General features: G+C 38.8%; 1 long non-coding RNA gene across 5 annotated transcripts; it reads right to left on the bottom strand.

Annotated features, from left to right (window-relative positions):
* Window positions 1-13,492: 13,492 nt before the first annotated feature.
* LOC145094443 (uncharacterized) lies at window positions 13,493-15,221 on the bottom strand. 5 transcript variants are annotated; one of them, XR_013703350.1, is made up of 5 exons: window positions 14,606-15,221; window positions 14,125-14,456; window positions 13,972-14,034; window positions 13,829-13,877; window positions 13,493-13,733 (listed from the first exon to the last, which is right to left on the bottom strand). It is a non-coding gene; the product is annotated as an uncharacterized LOC145094443 (long non-coding RNA). The 5 variants fall into 5 exon arrangements; XR_013703349.1 differs by having other exon boundaries at window positions 13,493-13,877; window positions 14,125-14,204; window positions 14,372-14,456; XR_013703348.1 differs by having other exon boundaries at window positions 13,493-13,877; window positions 14,125-14,204; window positions 14,376-14,456.
* Window positions 15,222-16,685: the final 1,464 nt, after the last annotated feature.

The following is a 16,685-nucleotide window of genomic DNA, read 5'->3' as shown; positions in this document are numbered from 1 at the left end:
CACATATTCTTAAAGAGGACTTAAGTCGTAGGAAGGAGGGAGTGATACATCAGACTCGTTATTCATTCCGGACTTTCATCAAACAGGTAAAGTGAATTTTTAGTTTAAGAGAATTTGCTCAATAATAATAATTTTTTGTGCATACCTCATTAATTTATCGAAAGATTGCACATCAGTTCAAAGATTCGTTGTTGTTGCTTGCTTTTCTTTACGTAATATGCTCTCGAATGCGCAGGAAAAAAAATACATCTTGAAACAAATTATTAATAGATGAAATCAAAGTGTCTAAGTGAGAATAAATCTAAGATGAAGATGAATTGCTGAAATCACAGATTTGACTATTAAAAAAAATCAACGCTTGAAAACTGTTGGGAATCGATATCAATTGATGATCGATTTTTTGTTGATGATGAACTGATGAAAATCATCGAATAGACTAACAATTGAAACATGAAGTTCTTGAATATCATACTTTTAGTTGCAATTTCATCAGGTGAAAGAGATAACTTTCTGTGGAGGATTTGATCGATTTGGTTGTGATTGAGAAAATCATCAGATGAATCGGATGACATCTTGTTACGTTAAATGATGAATATGAGATAAAGAATGACTAATTATTATGATTAGAACATTGAGTAAACTACCCCTAAGAACTTAATTAGGGCCCACGACTAGCATAGTCGAAGGAGGAAATCTGACCCATGATATGCTCACTCTTCTGATGTTCCTCCTTCATAGCCTCTAGTTGTGCCTCCCGAATCCGCTCCAAAAGTAGAGTCACTATTGTCATCCTCAGGTAGATGTCTCTGATCAAGGTTTCAAATGCCTTGCGGCTAAGTGTGTAGCACCTGGTTCCTGGTACATATGACCTATCTAAGTAATTTACATTTTTAGCATTGGACTCAACGAGTTGTAGGCCCGACTCGCTGAGTAGAGCCGGGACATTTGAACACGTTTAAGTTGGCGACTCGGCGAGTCCGTATTCTAGACTCGGCGAGTCCCCGCTGTCTAGATGAAACCCTAATTTCAAGGGTTTGCACCCTATTTAAACCAACCTTAGGCGCCCCAAGCCCGACCCCTTCACCCTCAGAGCTCTCTATATCGTCCCAACCCCGTTTCTTGTGAGATTGAAGTGTTTTGGTGTGATTTCTTGAAGATTTTGAGAGAAGAAGGAGGGTAGATCAAGAGGAGAAGAAGGAGGCCAGATATCTTGGTGTTATTTCAGAGATTCCTTGAGGTATAACTAAGTTTCCTTCTGTTTTTATGCTAAGAGTCCCTTAGAGCACTATTAAAGTCCTTCTTGAGCCATTTCCAAGCTTGTTTATGGATTAGGGATGGTAATGAGTTGATTAACCTCTAGATCTAGGCATGTTTGAGCTCCATAAGCTCAGATCCATGGCCTTTATTGAAGTAAATTGCTTGAATGTCTTAGATCTACCATTTTAGCCTTTATTAAGCCTTAAATCCCCATCCTATGCATGTATACACATAAAGTTGGAAACTTTACGTGTAAAACCTACCCTAAGAGCCCAGATCTATGTATGGCATGAGTTGGATTCAAGCAAAATCGAGTATGTAGTAATTACATGTGAACTACTCGGCGAGTCATTCATCGGACTCGGTGAGTCCCCGAGTTTTCCCTTTTTCGTGTTTGCTGGGTAAAGTTGTGAGTCATGGGTGGACTCAGTGAGTCAGAAGTCGAAGGAAATCTTCTTACCTCAAGAACAGACTCGGCGAGTTGTTCATACAACTCGGCGAGTAGGATGAAGGACTTTTGGTCATCAGTTTAGAAGGGGAACTCGTCGATTCAATGCCTAACTCGAAGAGTAGAGTCGGGATTAAGGACAATTGAATGGGGTGGGACTCGACGAGTTGGCATGCCAAGTCGGCGAGTCGGGTCAACTGGAAGTTGACTTTGACTTGGAATTTGACCTGGTCAAGGGTAAAATGGTAATTGTACCCTAAGTGCAGATCAATCTTGGAAAACCAAGACGCTCCCTAAATCTGGTCAAATAGATCATCGATCCTTGGGAGTGGGTAACGGTTCTTCACCGTTAGCTTGTTCAACTACTGGTAGTCTATGCATATTCGATGCGACCCATCCTTCTTTTTCACAAACATGATCGGTGCACCCCAAGACGAGCTACTCGGCCGGATGAACCTCTTGTCTAATAGCTCCTGCAGCTACGTAGACAACTCATGCATCTCTGGTGGGGCCAATCGATATGGTGCCTTCACTATGGGAGCTGCACTGGGAACCAGATCGATCCAAAACTCCATCTACCTCTCCGGAGGCACCCCCGGTAGATCCTCCGGAAATACATCTGCGTACTCACGAATAACTAGTACCTCATCAATCGTCACTCCATCTTGTTCTCGTGTATCCACAACGTAAGCGACAAACCCCGAGCAACCCTGATGGAGATAACGTATGGCCATAGCAGCCAAACATAAAACGGGGTCGCGCTGAGCTCTCTCTCCCTGGACCACCAACTCTCCCCCACTTGGGGTCCGTACTCGTAGTAGCTAGTGCTCGAAATCAATCAATCCCCCATTGGGGCTCAACCAATCCATCCCTACTATTACTTTGTTCATGCGCAGAGGGATGTGAACCAAGTTGATAACGTAGCACTCATCGTACATCCTCAAAACACAACCGCGATGAACCCTCGATGCCTTAACAGACCGTTCATCTGCAATATCCGCCTCTAGAGGGTAGTCCAACATGCTCGAAGACTCAGGAAACTTCTTGTTGAGCGCATGAGATACGAAAGATCGGGTGGTCTCGAGTCAAATAACACCAAAACAGGAATATCATTCACAAGTAATGACCCTAAAATAAGACATTTAAAAATTTAAGTATTGAAATAACATAAAATAAGAGTTAAGGAAAGAAACATACCCGTCACCACATCTGATGCGACCCGCGCCTCCTTAGTGGTCAACTGAAATGTTTCGGCTCCTCACCACAGGAGCATCCGCCTTGCCCTGCCGGTCTTCTGTGATCCGTAAGGTCACTGGAGCCGGCGCCACCACTGGCGCTCCTAATGCTAAGCTCGGACAGTGGGCCTTCTTGTGGCCCTTCTGATTGTAATGGAAGCAAGTCAGATTTGATGTCAGAATGGTAGGAGTAGGAGTGGTACAATCCTTGCTAAAGTGTCTGGTCTTGTCACACTTGTAGCAGCCTGAGTTCCCAAACCTACAAGTTCCCTCATGTGGCATGCTGCATTTCCCATAGCGGCCACGGACCTGATGTCCCTTCGACCCCGAGTTGAATCCCTTGGGTTTTGTCGCAGAACCTATCGTGTCTGCCCAGACTCTGCCTTCCTCTTCCCTATATGCTCCATACCAATATCCCTCTCGAGTGTCATGGCTATCATGCCGTCCAGTGTCGGGCACGCTGAGTAACTAACAAACTCCCTGATCTCCGGTCTTAGCATATCGTGGTATCAAGTATTCTTTATCTCCTCATCATCTACGTACTGGGGCACCAATAAAACCCTCTCCCTAAATTTAGTGGTGATCTCCGCCACAGTATCAGTCGTCTGTCTCATCTCCAAGAACTCTCTGGCTAATTGTTGAGTCTCCACAGCGGGTGAAAACTCGGCTCGGAATCGTATCACAAAATCCGACCAGGTCACAGTCAACCTCCTCCCACCAGTCCCTAGCTCGATCCTTCAACCATCCCGCAGCAAACCTGACCTTCGACCCCTCAGGGCAGAAGCTGGTCATATGAGCACACTCGATATGCGATATCCATCATCGGGCTGCAATGGGGTCCTTAACCTTGCAGAAGTATGATGCTCCGCATCCCTTGAAATCCTTGAAAGAGAGCGTGTGAGTCCCTGACTGGCCAGGTTCCATGCCACTCCTGAATGCCTTAAGGCTATCCTCCATTAGCTCAATGATACCCTCCTTGATCGACCCAAAAATCACCGGGGTCGCCTCAAGGATGCCTCTCGTAATCTCGGATGCAATGAAATCGCACAATCCACCGTCGACTAACTTGGAACTCGTAACTGAACCTGATCCAGACCCTGAACCTCCTGCTCTGTGATGTGTCACCACCATTCTGAAACAAAGCACACAATCATCAGGGTCATACAAAACATCGAGAGGTCTCACACTCTACCACTCTTGGTTCTCGGCACCTCCCCAAGAGTCAAGTACGGATCCTCTACTTTCAGTAGTACAGGCCCATACTACCTTCCACATCAATCCATACTTTCCCCTTGGTTTGCCATGGTTTACCCAAGCCGCCTCCTATCCATGTATACGATTCGTAATCAAATAATCTCTGATACTAGTCTCATCCTAGGCTTGCCCTAAGGTAATCTCTGACCCACTCTCCGCCATCAGCTGCATAAGAAGTCCTCGCTATCCTTCTCTAACTAGCTCGCAAAGACCATTACATATTACTAAGACCAGACAATTCTTTGAATGAGAGGTCCTACCTTACAACGGCTGGACTCAGACAAGAGCTGCGAAATAGGGCTAACCTAACCTTATGAAAAAATTTAGTTCTCGTAATATGTAACTTAAGGTATTCGTTTACTAGTTTATTAAAGATAACTAGGACTCCTAAAAGCACAAAGCAAGCGAGCATTGAGCAACCAAAAGAAAGCATATCCTAATCAGGCCAACATGTCACTGACTATTCAGTACTAGCATGCAGTTCAATAAGCAGATAATATAGGCATACAAGGCATCCTTCCTAGATCCTTAGCCCTAATCTATCATGCAGTTCAATAAGCACATAGAGTAGGCATAAAAAGCATCCTTCCTAGATCCTTAGCCCTAATCTTGCAGGCAGTTCACATCTTCATACTTCATATCATAACATAACATATATGGTGTCTTGGGGAAAACTTACTTGAGCTCGGCTGATTGTACGCATCACACACCTTGTTCTTCATTTAAAAGCTTTATTTAAATTTAGAAAAATTATTTTTCTTGTAAAAATCTCTCAAACCCTTGATTCTAGTCCACACACCCCCGAAGGTGTGTCCGAATCCCTCAAACCACGACTCTGATACCAACATGTAATACCTCTAAAAATACAACCCGAAAAAAATTCATTTTTAAGTTTAACCATCATAAAATAATCCATGTCATTTTCCCAAAACCATATAAACATAAAATAGTTTAGTTGTGCAATACAACGATACATATAAAATCATCATCAGAGTCATAATCCCAAAATCACTAATGCGGAAAGTCATGGTGTGATGCGATGCGATCAAGCCGAATCTTTCCCTTTCGAGCTGGAAGTACCTGAAACCAAAACTGAAAACCATAAGCACGAAGCTTAGTGAGCTTCCCCCACCATACCACATACAAATCATAAAAATACTATCAGCCATATCTAGGTGCCTGACCTACCCTGCTGAGCATACCTGGGTGCTCAACCTACCCATGTCAGACATGCCGTAGTGTCCGACCTACCCCTGTCAGGCATACTAGGGTGCCCAACCTACCCATCGATTTTATTCCAACCGATTACGGGGTCTACTTCATGCCCTACCACTACCACATAAATCTTGTATATCAAACGTAAGCATCAAACAATAAATACCACCTTAATAATTATCACATAAACAATTACTAAGTCATATCTATACTAGTGGGTCGACATTGGTGCCTTCGACCCACGGATTCTAAAAAGGGAGACTCGCGTCACTGTGTATGCCGGAATCGTACTCCTCGACTGGCTCGCAACTGCTCTCCCTAAAGCATAATAAATTCCCTAGTCAATCATTGGGACCAAATAAAACTCCCTCATGGCCCTACCTCTAATTCATGCCCCAAGGCATGGTTTCCTAATCCTTGGCCTATTGGGCCTTTTTCTCTCAAGGCCTAACTCTTATTAAATTAAGGCCCAAGTCCATTACTTTAAACTTTAAGGCCCAATAAATCCCAATAAGGCCCAAAATCCCCAACACCATAAATCCCAGTCCTAGGCCTAGAGGCCTTAATCTACAGTGGGCCATGAGGCCCAACAAATCCAGGCCTAATCACCAAAGGCCCAAAAACCTTGTTAACCATTTTGTATGCATACGCACGGCGTACCTGGCACGTATGTTGTTCTTGACTGCTTCGGGGAGGTTGACCCAGTACGTGCAGTGTACCAGGGGTACGCCCTACGTATTGGTCAATTTCCTTAAAACTTCCTTTGTGACTTAATCCATTAAGTCTTAACGTCCAAAACATAGATCCAACTCTTTTAAGACGTCCTAAACTATAAAGTTATAAACGTTATGTCTTTGCATGCATGGATGGGGGTTAATACATGATTTAAGTCCTTAAACACACTTTGTGACCATCTAACACTTGCATTTTGTGGCTTAACCATCAAGGCCCGATTTTTAGACTCTAAATGCTTCCAAGAGCTCAAAAGGACAGCTCTAATGGGCCGGAACTACCAGAACACAAGAAATCTCAACTATGGAGTCAAATGACACATAAAACACCCCAAAAATACAACTAAGCATGCAATGGTCAAGTTTGAAGCTTGATACCTCAACTGAGTCAGAAAAGATGCTAAACTCCTGGATCTACAAGCTCCTCCCACATTCTTGCTCCTTTTTCTAACTTCTTCTTCTTTAAAACCACCAAAAATCACCCCAAAAGTGCACCAAATTAGCTCACAAAGCATGCGAGAGGCTTAGGGTTCGATTTCTACTCTTTAAGGATAGTGGTGACTGAGAGAATGAGGTTTGGTATGGAGTTAATGTCCTTATATATGGTGCAAACCCTAAAATTTAAGGTTTGCAACTGGCCGGGTTACGCCTAGTGTACGTGAGGCTCCCCCTCCCCCTGCCCCGCTTCGCGCCTCAACATGTACGTTGTGCGTATGCTGTGTACGCCCAACGTACTGCCTTGCACCGAAATTCAATATTTAATCATTTAAATAATCAAGGGAAATACCTGGTGACTCGGATGTTATAGTATAGGATAATTTCCTTATTTATCAATTATCCAATTAATCCAATTAAGTAAAATTATCCAAACAAGAAACCCTAAAAACCCTAGGGTAATGTCGAAATCAAGGGAGGGAGGCTAGGGTTTTTCAAAACCCTATCCCTAATTTCGATTAGAATTTATGGAGGCTGGGGTTTTTTTTTTCGAAAACCCCTCAAACCAAAACCCTAAAAAGGAAAACTTTGTCCTTTAGGGTTTAATAGGTATTAACCCTAATTTGCAATTCAACTATTATAGCAATTCAATTTAAAACAAAACCAATGGCTCTAATACCACTTATTGGTTTTATGTAAAACAAATAAACTACAAAAACAATTCCTACGTTCACATGCATCCTACTTTGGATCTATGTTTTAACTATTGAAAATATAACTTTGAATTGCAAAATAAGAACCCTAAGGGAAGAAGCTATTTTCGATAGTAACTAGGAAGGGTTTTAGAATTACATATCTTTCAACTGTTAATGTAAACAATTGATAATCCTTGGTTCTTAATCTTCTTGGACGCCTAGCACCACAATTGTCGTGCCTCTAACGGAATCACACCCAAGAGCTAGCAAGAAGGAAACTTTAGAGAAAGGAGAGGAGGGATGCAATTTTTGGCTATGGTTTCTCCAAAGGAAGGGATAGCCGAAATTAGAAGCTAGGAGCCTCCTTAAATAGTCAAGGTAACTTAGCCCCAAAGTTAGGGTTTAAGGGATAACCCTAGGATTCCCCTGCTTGGGGCCTAAGCAAATCTAAAGCCTTATCCAAGGCCCTTGGACGAATTGATTAGGGTTTCCCCTATGAATTTCCTCCACCTCCTCTAAGGGAGGAGGGAGTCATTCCCTCCCAACACACTGAACCCACTGCCAAATCATTTTTTTCTCTTTTATTTTTCTTCATCTTTCCGAACCCATAACATACGAAAACCCTATCTTTTTGAACCCACTCAACCCACTCAATTAAAAACAAAACAATCAAATGTAAAATATTAATTAGCAATAGAGTTATCGGCGGTACCACTCCCGCTTCAACGAGTAGGTTGATTGGTTTCAGTAACCCATTTCATCATCTCTCTCTCTACTTTCTCTTTCTTATTTTCTCTTGTACCATGTGTTTTAAAACTTGTATCTTAGTTGTTTTGTATTTTTTTAATTGAGTGGGTTGAGTGGGTTGAGTGAGTTCAAAAAGATAGAGTTTTCGTGTGTTGTGGGTTCGGAAAGATGAAGAAAAATAAATGAGAAAAAGTGATGTGACAGTGGTTTCAGTAGGTTGGGAGGGAATGACTCCCTCCTCCCTAAGGAGGTTCTGGAACACCGCTTCCAACTATTTGATAATTGAAAACTAGTCCATGTACTTTGCAATTAATACAATTAACCCCAAAATTAATTCTAATTAATTTTTGGCTAACTATTAATTGAATATTATGATTTCTAATTAATATATTATTTTCATAACATATTAGTAAATCATTTATATTAATTTATTAATCTTATAATAAATTAATCTCTCTCTTTTCATAATTTCCTTGTCTAGTTGCTATGTTTGAGGGCAACCCAAAAGGAATGTGTTGCTATCAATTCAAGTACATACCAATTATAGTTATGAGCTTAGACTCCTAATTCAACACAATTTCCACATGATTTTTTGGTATGGTTTTGGGAAACCGCATCAGAAAATTCTTTAATGGTGTCATTTGGGAAACCGCACTAACAGACCTATTTTATAGTGTGGTTCTCTTATTTTTTTTGATGTTGTAGATATTTAATAAGGCGATTTTAAAAGGGACCACGTCAAAAAATAAAAACCACGTGCACTATTAAATGACTTGTGTACTAGTTTGCCGTTCTACCTTAGGTTATTGTGTCTTTTAAGGCGTTAATATGACCACTTAGTCTCCTATATGTCAATGTATTATATATTATCCCCCTAATCAAGTATAGATTAGGGTGAATGTCCAACTACATGGCGTTCCACCTTAGGCTATTGTGTCTTTTAAGACGCAAATATGACCGTTTGGTCTTCCATATGTCAATGTACTATATATTATCTCATAATTAAGTACAAATTAGGGTTAATGTACAACTACATGTTCCACTTTGAGCTATTATGTATCTTTTGGCACAAATATGACCTTTTGGACTCCTATATGTTAAGATATTATATAGATATCCTAATCAAGTATTGATTTCGAATATAGGATAGTGACCAATGCTTTAGCTGAAACCTGTTGGCTTCAAATATGTTCTGTAAATTACATTCTTCTCGTACCAAAAGCACTATTGTTTACCGTCACAATGTTAGTGTTGTGTTCATTTTTATGATTCCTCTCGACCAACATGAATATACACATTTGCTTTGTGTCGTTCATGTTCTTATTCTTGGTATGACAATACGAAGTGCCTACTTACATCATTGTTTCCTATACGATTTCACTACACTTTAAATGTGCGAAAAATCCTCCGAACAAAATCGTGGCGGACGTTAGTCTACGCATATTTTGCTTTACTGTATTGTATCGATGTGTGGCCCATTAGTTTAGGCCTCTTTATCTCTTGTACTTGTATATATTTTCATAAATACACTTAAGTAAAAGAAGTACTAAATGCAACACATGGTAAATGTAAAATTCTAGATAATATTATAAACAAAATTGCAAAAATGTTCCTCGTGTTTGGTCAAAAGTTGTCACTTTAGTCCAAAATATTTTGGACTAGCACCATTAGTTCAAAACTTTTATTTTTCTTGTGGTTTTGGTCTAAAATTTTTTGAAAATATTTAAAATGACATATTTGTCCTTTTAATTTTCTTTATAACTTTTTTATTATACCAATTAAAATAAGATAAAAGAAAATACCATCTAACCCCACTTCAACCCTCCCTCCCCCCCCCCTCTCTCCACAAAATCCATCTCCTTTATTCCGATTTTCAAAAAAAAGAACATACATTAATCACCGCCGACTTTGGCTTTCGGCGATTGAGTGTTTCGACGATTGAGGGTTTCAAGGGCCTTCGCCATGTATTATTTATTGTCTAGAGCACCATCATCCCGTCGTTCACCTCACCCCACTCTCAAGCTCCAAATCTGCAACATCTTTCCGACGACACCATCGATTTCGACGACAACGAAACCCGACTCTAATGATGACGCCATAGACTCGAACCTAAACTCTAGATGAACGATGATACCGGAGAAGATGAACGGCGGCGACAATGTTCCATATCGACGTAGATATGATATCCGACCGCCCTTCGTCGATAATCATGTTTGGAGCACCAATCTCATCATTCACCTCACCCTACTCTCTAGTGTCGGATCTACAACATGAATCTAGCGTCGACATTGATTCTGACTACGAAGACTCCAACGACAACGCCAACGACTTGAACCCAAACTCCGTAGGAACAACGCTAACGGAGAAGATGCAAAGTGGCGAAGACGTTCCAGATATCGTCCTAACTCCGGCGACTCCAACGCTAGAAGAAGATCGATTTCTGGAGTGTATGTGTGTTGATTTATGTTGACCTTGTTAAATCTGAGTTTTGTGTGTCATGTTTGATCTTCATATGTTTAAGAAAAACTAAGATTTGTTGTTGTTGTTGTTGTTGTTGTTGCTGTGAGTGTTTATGTTGAAGTTGGTTCAAATTTTCATCTGATTTCCAAGATCTTCATCTTGTTCATCTTTGTATGTGTATATATAAATCAGGAAGAGAGATAGATGGTGGGAGTTTACAAATCTGATAATCTTTGAGTGTGAGTTATAAATCTGGAAAATTTTGTTTGAGTTCATCAGATGGTAGTGACCAGTCGCAATGGTGCTGACCGGTGGTGCGATAGTGTTGACCGGTGTTGGTGGTCATTTGAAGTAAACATTTTAAGACAGGGAAAAAAACGAGTAGTAGGGTGAGTTTTATTTTTATTTTCTTTGTTTTTTTTTAAATCAAAAAATTAGAAAAAAAAATAAGAAAAAAAAAAAGAAAATCATATTAATAAGGAAAAATTCATCATTGTAAAGAGTTAAAAAAAAATTTTGGATGAAAACCGCAACAAAATAAAAGCTTTGAACAAGCTAGTATAAAAAAATTTAGACCGCATTGATAATTTTTAAGAGACCACACAGGAAGCATTTCTACAATTTTGTCTAATATTATACATGCCCATTATGTAAATGTAAATGACATAACTAATATGGTGTTAATGATGAGATCAGTTGAAGGGACCATGATCATCAACACAATTTACTAAATATTTCTTTATTACAAAATCTAATGAGGATAAGACCATGCCACCATGGGTAGATTTGCGAGGTAGGATTACGAACCCCTTTTCTGATGGTACCAAAAATATTAAACAAAAATATACCGATGTACACGATGGTTATATAAAACGTAAATGCAGCCTCCAATGGTTTGGTAGATGTTTTGATGCTCAATGGAGGTAGCTTTGGAGGTGGGTTTTACGTTTTGCATTTAGACACACGATAAGGACCTAGGAGTGTTTGTACTAATAATTTAAACGTTTTAAATAATCATCACTCATGGATCACTAAATGCTTAATTATTTTGTAAATGGTACCCGGGCCAATATTATTCAATGTACCCGTAGTACGTAGGCACTTTTCGAAATTTCATTGTGTTATATACTTTTTATTGTGTACTAAAATATAATTGGCCGCTCAAACCGTTGATTCAGATGTCATCATTGTTTTATTTGTGTGTGCATGGAGTGGACGTAGACCGCTCAGGCTATAAGAAACCTGATGTCTTCTCAGTACTCTCCATCACAAGAAATGGCTAAAACTTCTCCGCAACTTCTTGCTCTCCTACTACTCTTCCACATCCTGATCACCATGACAGTGGCGCGACCTGTCATCCTGGACAAGAACCTCAAGAATCCTGAGAGTTTCTTCGACAATGATCGTGGATACCTAATCCCAGGTATTGGACGAGGAATTAAACCAAAGTGCAAGGATGGTTTTAATCCATTCACCTACAATCCTGTTACAGGTGGTAATGACGGATTCTTAGGTGACGTGCCTACGGTTCCTAGCGTTGGTGGTGGAAACTATGTGCCTGGTGGTGATGACACGTTTGTTCCGAACCCTGGAGTCGAGGTCCCGAATCCAGGAAATAATGGAGGAATCAGTCCTGGTCCGAGTAGTAAGTGAAGGGCGTTGTAGGTTTCCGTTTGTAATAAGGGTCGACTAAACCTAGCGTGGTAGTGATCTCGTTTGGTGCCTTGTTTAAATCTTTGTATTCCAAGATTTTATTATGTATGATGCTTGTTGTAAGATGATTGGAAAATTGAAAATAAGTCGTTTTTTCCTTGCTACATACTCTGATCTTTTTATATCACATACTTGACGACCGCCAAACATGTTTTAAAAATCGGTTCAAATTAAGAACTGAAGATAGAGCGGTTTAATAACGATCGGTTTTATCCTCATTTCTAAATGGATCAAACCAGACCCTAGTATGATAGAACCGGAAAAAAAAATTGTTTGAACCGGTTTATTTTATTGGACATAGATACTTTGATTTCATTTAGCATGTTAAAAACAATCAATTTCCAAAAGTGAACTGAACAGCTCAATCGATCTGATTATCCATAGTATACACAATTTGAATGTCGACACACACTAGACACCGGGGTAGACCGATCTTCTCAACGTGAAGACCAATACTTCTCTATTGTTATGTTTATAGTTTTATAATATAGTTCAATATAATACAAATTTATATTTCACTACAAGAAAAACACGATTTTGTTAGGGAAGGAATCCGTTGCAAAAAGATGAAATTCCGTTGCAAATGACGAATAGCTATGGAATTTGCAACGGAACAATTTCGTCCAAAAAAATCCCGTAGCGAAGGTGTTGCAACGGAAACAATAATTCTGTCACAAATGTGACAACGAAATGAAATCCGTTGTAGATGGTATTCCGTAGTAAGATTCCGTTGAGAATTTCATCAAAAATTTCGTTGTAGTCGATCCATAGCAAAATTTGTGGTAATGAATCTCTAGCAAAATCCGTGGTGATGAATCCCTAGCAGAATTTGTGGTGATGACTCCCTAGCTACATCTGTGGTGATGATTCCCTAGCTAAATCCATTGTGATCACTCCCTAGCTAAATCTGTGGTTTTGGCTCCATAGCAAAATCCATGGTCTATAATGTATAGTAGATTTCATATCAAAGATTACATAGCAATTTACGTAGACATGCTTCCGTAACAAATTCTGTTGCCACGTTTCCATAGCGCAATCCATACACAATTTTGTAGGAATATTTTTGTTGCAAAGCTAGATAGTTACAGATGGATAATTAATTTATAAATTAATTCCCAATTATTTTGTAAAAATATATAAAAAGAAAAATATCAAAAAATCAAATAAGATTTATCTCATAAAACAAAACAAAAATATTTATTACATGTAAATATCAATACTCTATGATCTATTACTTTCCCAGATATAATGTAACTAAACTAGACATAAAAGAATCTATACATCTGCTTTTTATTCAAAAAAAAAAAAAACCTAAAAACCTAAAAACCTCATTTTCTTTAACCATGTTACTAAAAGCTAGATAGTTACAGATGGATAATTAATTTATAAATTAATTACTAATTATTTTGTAAAAATATATAAAAAGAAAAATATCAAAAAATCAAATAAGTGGTGCTTCTCTTTTTGCTTATAGAAGTGAAGCTTCCATGTTATGCTTCTTTTGTCAAATTTTAAGATCTTTAACACTTTGTAAGTCTTTTTCCTTTTACAACAAACAAGAAATAGTTAATGAACTTCCATGGCATCATATGAAATTAAAATAGGCTTCAAGTTAATGAGATAGTTGAAGGGCCTTACCGAAGGCATTTAGTCAGTTGGTCCTTGAAATATGTAAAACCTAGTTGAACTGTAAGTAAAGAAAACAAAAGCAAGAATACCTGTTAAATTCAAATGAATGACGCAAAATGATAAAAGAATAACATAAAAATGCAAGAACTTACTGGCCAAATCGACGAAAATCACCAACATGGAGCTCCATATACACCTTTTTCTTCACCTAATTACTGAAAAGGGATCAAATATAAAGATTAGAATAGCCATCATACAATAATTAGTTGTATTGATGTATGAAGTTGAAATGAAAGTTTAAGTACCTGGTTCTTGTTTATAAATGTTCCATGTGTACTACTAAGATCATAAATGAAAGCACCACCAAATTTGTTGAAGTGGAGAGCTAGTAGAGAAGAAAGTATGTGATTAAGTTGAAATCCTAATGTTAAAGACATTATCAAGATCGTAATGATTTCTTAATCGAGGATTGAAAAGCACAAAAAAATAAGAGAAACAGGTTGCAAGGTGAATAAATCTCTTGTATCAGGGAAGATAAAAGGTAATGGTTACCAACATGAAATCGATATATGGTTGGATTCTCAAGAATATAATCATAAAGATCTACTCTCCTGAAATGTCAGCTCCCTTCTCATACCTAGTCAATAGCAAGCAAATATAACTCAACAAAATCAACAAAGATTAAAATTAGGTTTAACCATTACACATAATCATCATCTATTTATTTCAGATGATTAATCATCGTTTTTAAGAAAAACGAAAGAACGGTAGATGCATAAATTATACCCGATTTTCTGCCAATCCAAGCTAAACAACACCGTTGGGATTATTCACTCTGTCGTAAGGATCTTCAGAAGCTCTATCCAACCCAAAGTAATAAGGAGAAGGGTTCAATTTAGCAATAAAATGAACCCTAACCGACACATGAGGCCTAACAATTGAGCCATGAGAAAACAACATATAGAACGGTAAGCTGACCTAGTCAGCTTCGGTAGCATAGACAATGAAGCAGTCGGCGACAGAGGATTCGAGGTCTGTTGTTGCGGCGGGTTTGGCGGTGAACGATGTCCTTTAGGAGTCTAATAAGGAGGTAAGCAGCGGTAGGCGGAGGCTGAGATAGAAGGCAGTCGTCAGGCGGCAGGCGGCAGGCTGTTGGCCTATGACGATTACCGGAGGTGGAGCTGCGATGGGAGGCGATCGGTGGATAGAGGTCAAACCAAGACGAACATCGGGTATGAGATTGAAGGATTTAGATTTAAGGGCGGCGTTGAAGATTGAACTGAAGTTGAAGCAATAAGTGGTGGATCGAATACATGGTTCTTACTTCTAATCTGCACAAGCAAACCCTAAAAAATAGATTAAAAAATAAAATTGAGAGGCAGATGAATTTCTTTTTCCCGTTCTACGAAAAAGGAGGTGGAATAAGGTTTGGTTTCTATGTGTACAATTTGGGATTTATACAATCTCCTTTTTCTTCATTTTATTAAAAATTAAATTAAATTATAAAACTTTAATACAAACTTTGATATAGATTTAATATAAACTAGTAGGAATTACCCGCGTCGTTCGCGTTGAGTTGGATCGGTTTGTAAGTTAGGGTATTTTTGTAAAATACCAAATTGAATATAGTTGGCTCATCTTGCAATTTCTATGTTATATGGGTCATGGGTCAATGTGGTATCATGGTAATATCCATGGATGACATATAGGTGATGGCTCAATATGGTAGTTGGTTATAGTGTCATGGTAATACCTATGGATGACATATGGGTCATTGGTCAATGTGGTAGTTGCTTACTGTGTCATGGTAACACCCATGGATGACATATGGGTCATGGGTCATATGGTAGTTGCTTATAGTGTCATGGTAATACCCATGGATGACATTGTTGGGTTTAAGCACTATAACACTCCTATGGTGCACATGAAACCCTAGATGCTTTGGATTTATGTTTTCTCTAATTATAAATGCAATTTCTATTTTCTAAAGCATACATCCTAACTAGCATACAATAGAGGATATACAACATAAAAACGAAGTTACATGAATACCTCTTGATGTACTTTGTAGTTCTTGGCCTTAAAAAGCTTTAGCACCTCAAGTGTGATGCCTCTAATGTGTCACAAACACCAAATGCAAAAGGAGGCTTGATAGAGTAGGCTAGTTAGCTCAAAGTCGGTTATCACTCTCTTAGAATGAATGGGCAACCGATTTTAGGGCTATGGGCTTGCTTTTATAGTGTTACAAAGGTTAGGGTTTCATCCATGCAAACCCTAATGCACCATGACCCTTCATATTTCTTAGGCTCCATGGGTTAAACCTCCATGGACTATCATATTGGTTTAGCCCATCCTAATCAACCATGGATCATTGGCCCACACTATAAGAATCATTGATTTACTTAATGAGTCCCCGTATATTTAATCAGTCTCTTTTGATCACTAAATTAATTCTAAATTAATTCTTGATCAATACTAGTTAAATAATATGATTTCTCAATAAATATATTATACTTATAATATATTAATAAATCACAAATAACCTTTCTCTTAAAAGTCCATCCTATCAAATTGCTCTGGTGAAGGAAACCCAAAAGGACCATGCTACTATCGGGTCATGTACATACCAGTTATAGTTATGGGCTTAGACACCTAATCCAACAGTCTCTCACTTGGATAAGTAATAACTATAACTACCAATGTAACTTCAAATGCGATTAGAAATCGTAGCTTTCAAAAGTCGTTATCGAACTCTGACCTAGTCAGTAACACGTCCTTTAGATAAGGGATCGTATAATCCTCTGTTTTACAAGATATTGTGTGGACAAATACATGGAACATAGTTATACTTATTGTCCTACAGTTT

The sequence above is a fragment of the Lactuca serriola genome, chromosome 3 (genome assembly GCF_051521515.1).
Source record: "Lactuca serriola cultivar US96UC23 chromosome 3, Lser_US96UC23_V15, whole genome shotgun sequence".
Taxonomy (NCBI): domain Eukaryota; kingdom Viridiplantae; phylum Streptophyta; class Magnoliopsida; order Asterales; family Asteraceae; genus Lactuca; species Lactuca serriola.
The sequence above is the reverse complement of the archived record's forward strand: the minus strand, read 5'-3'. Positions and strand labels throughout refer to the sequence as shown.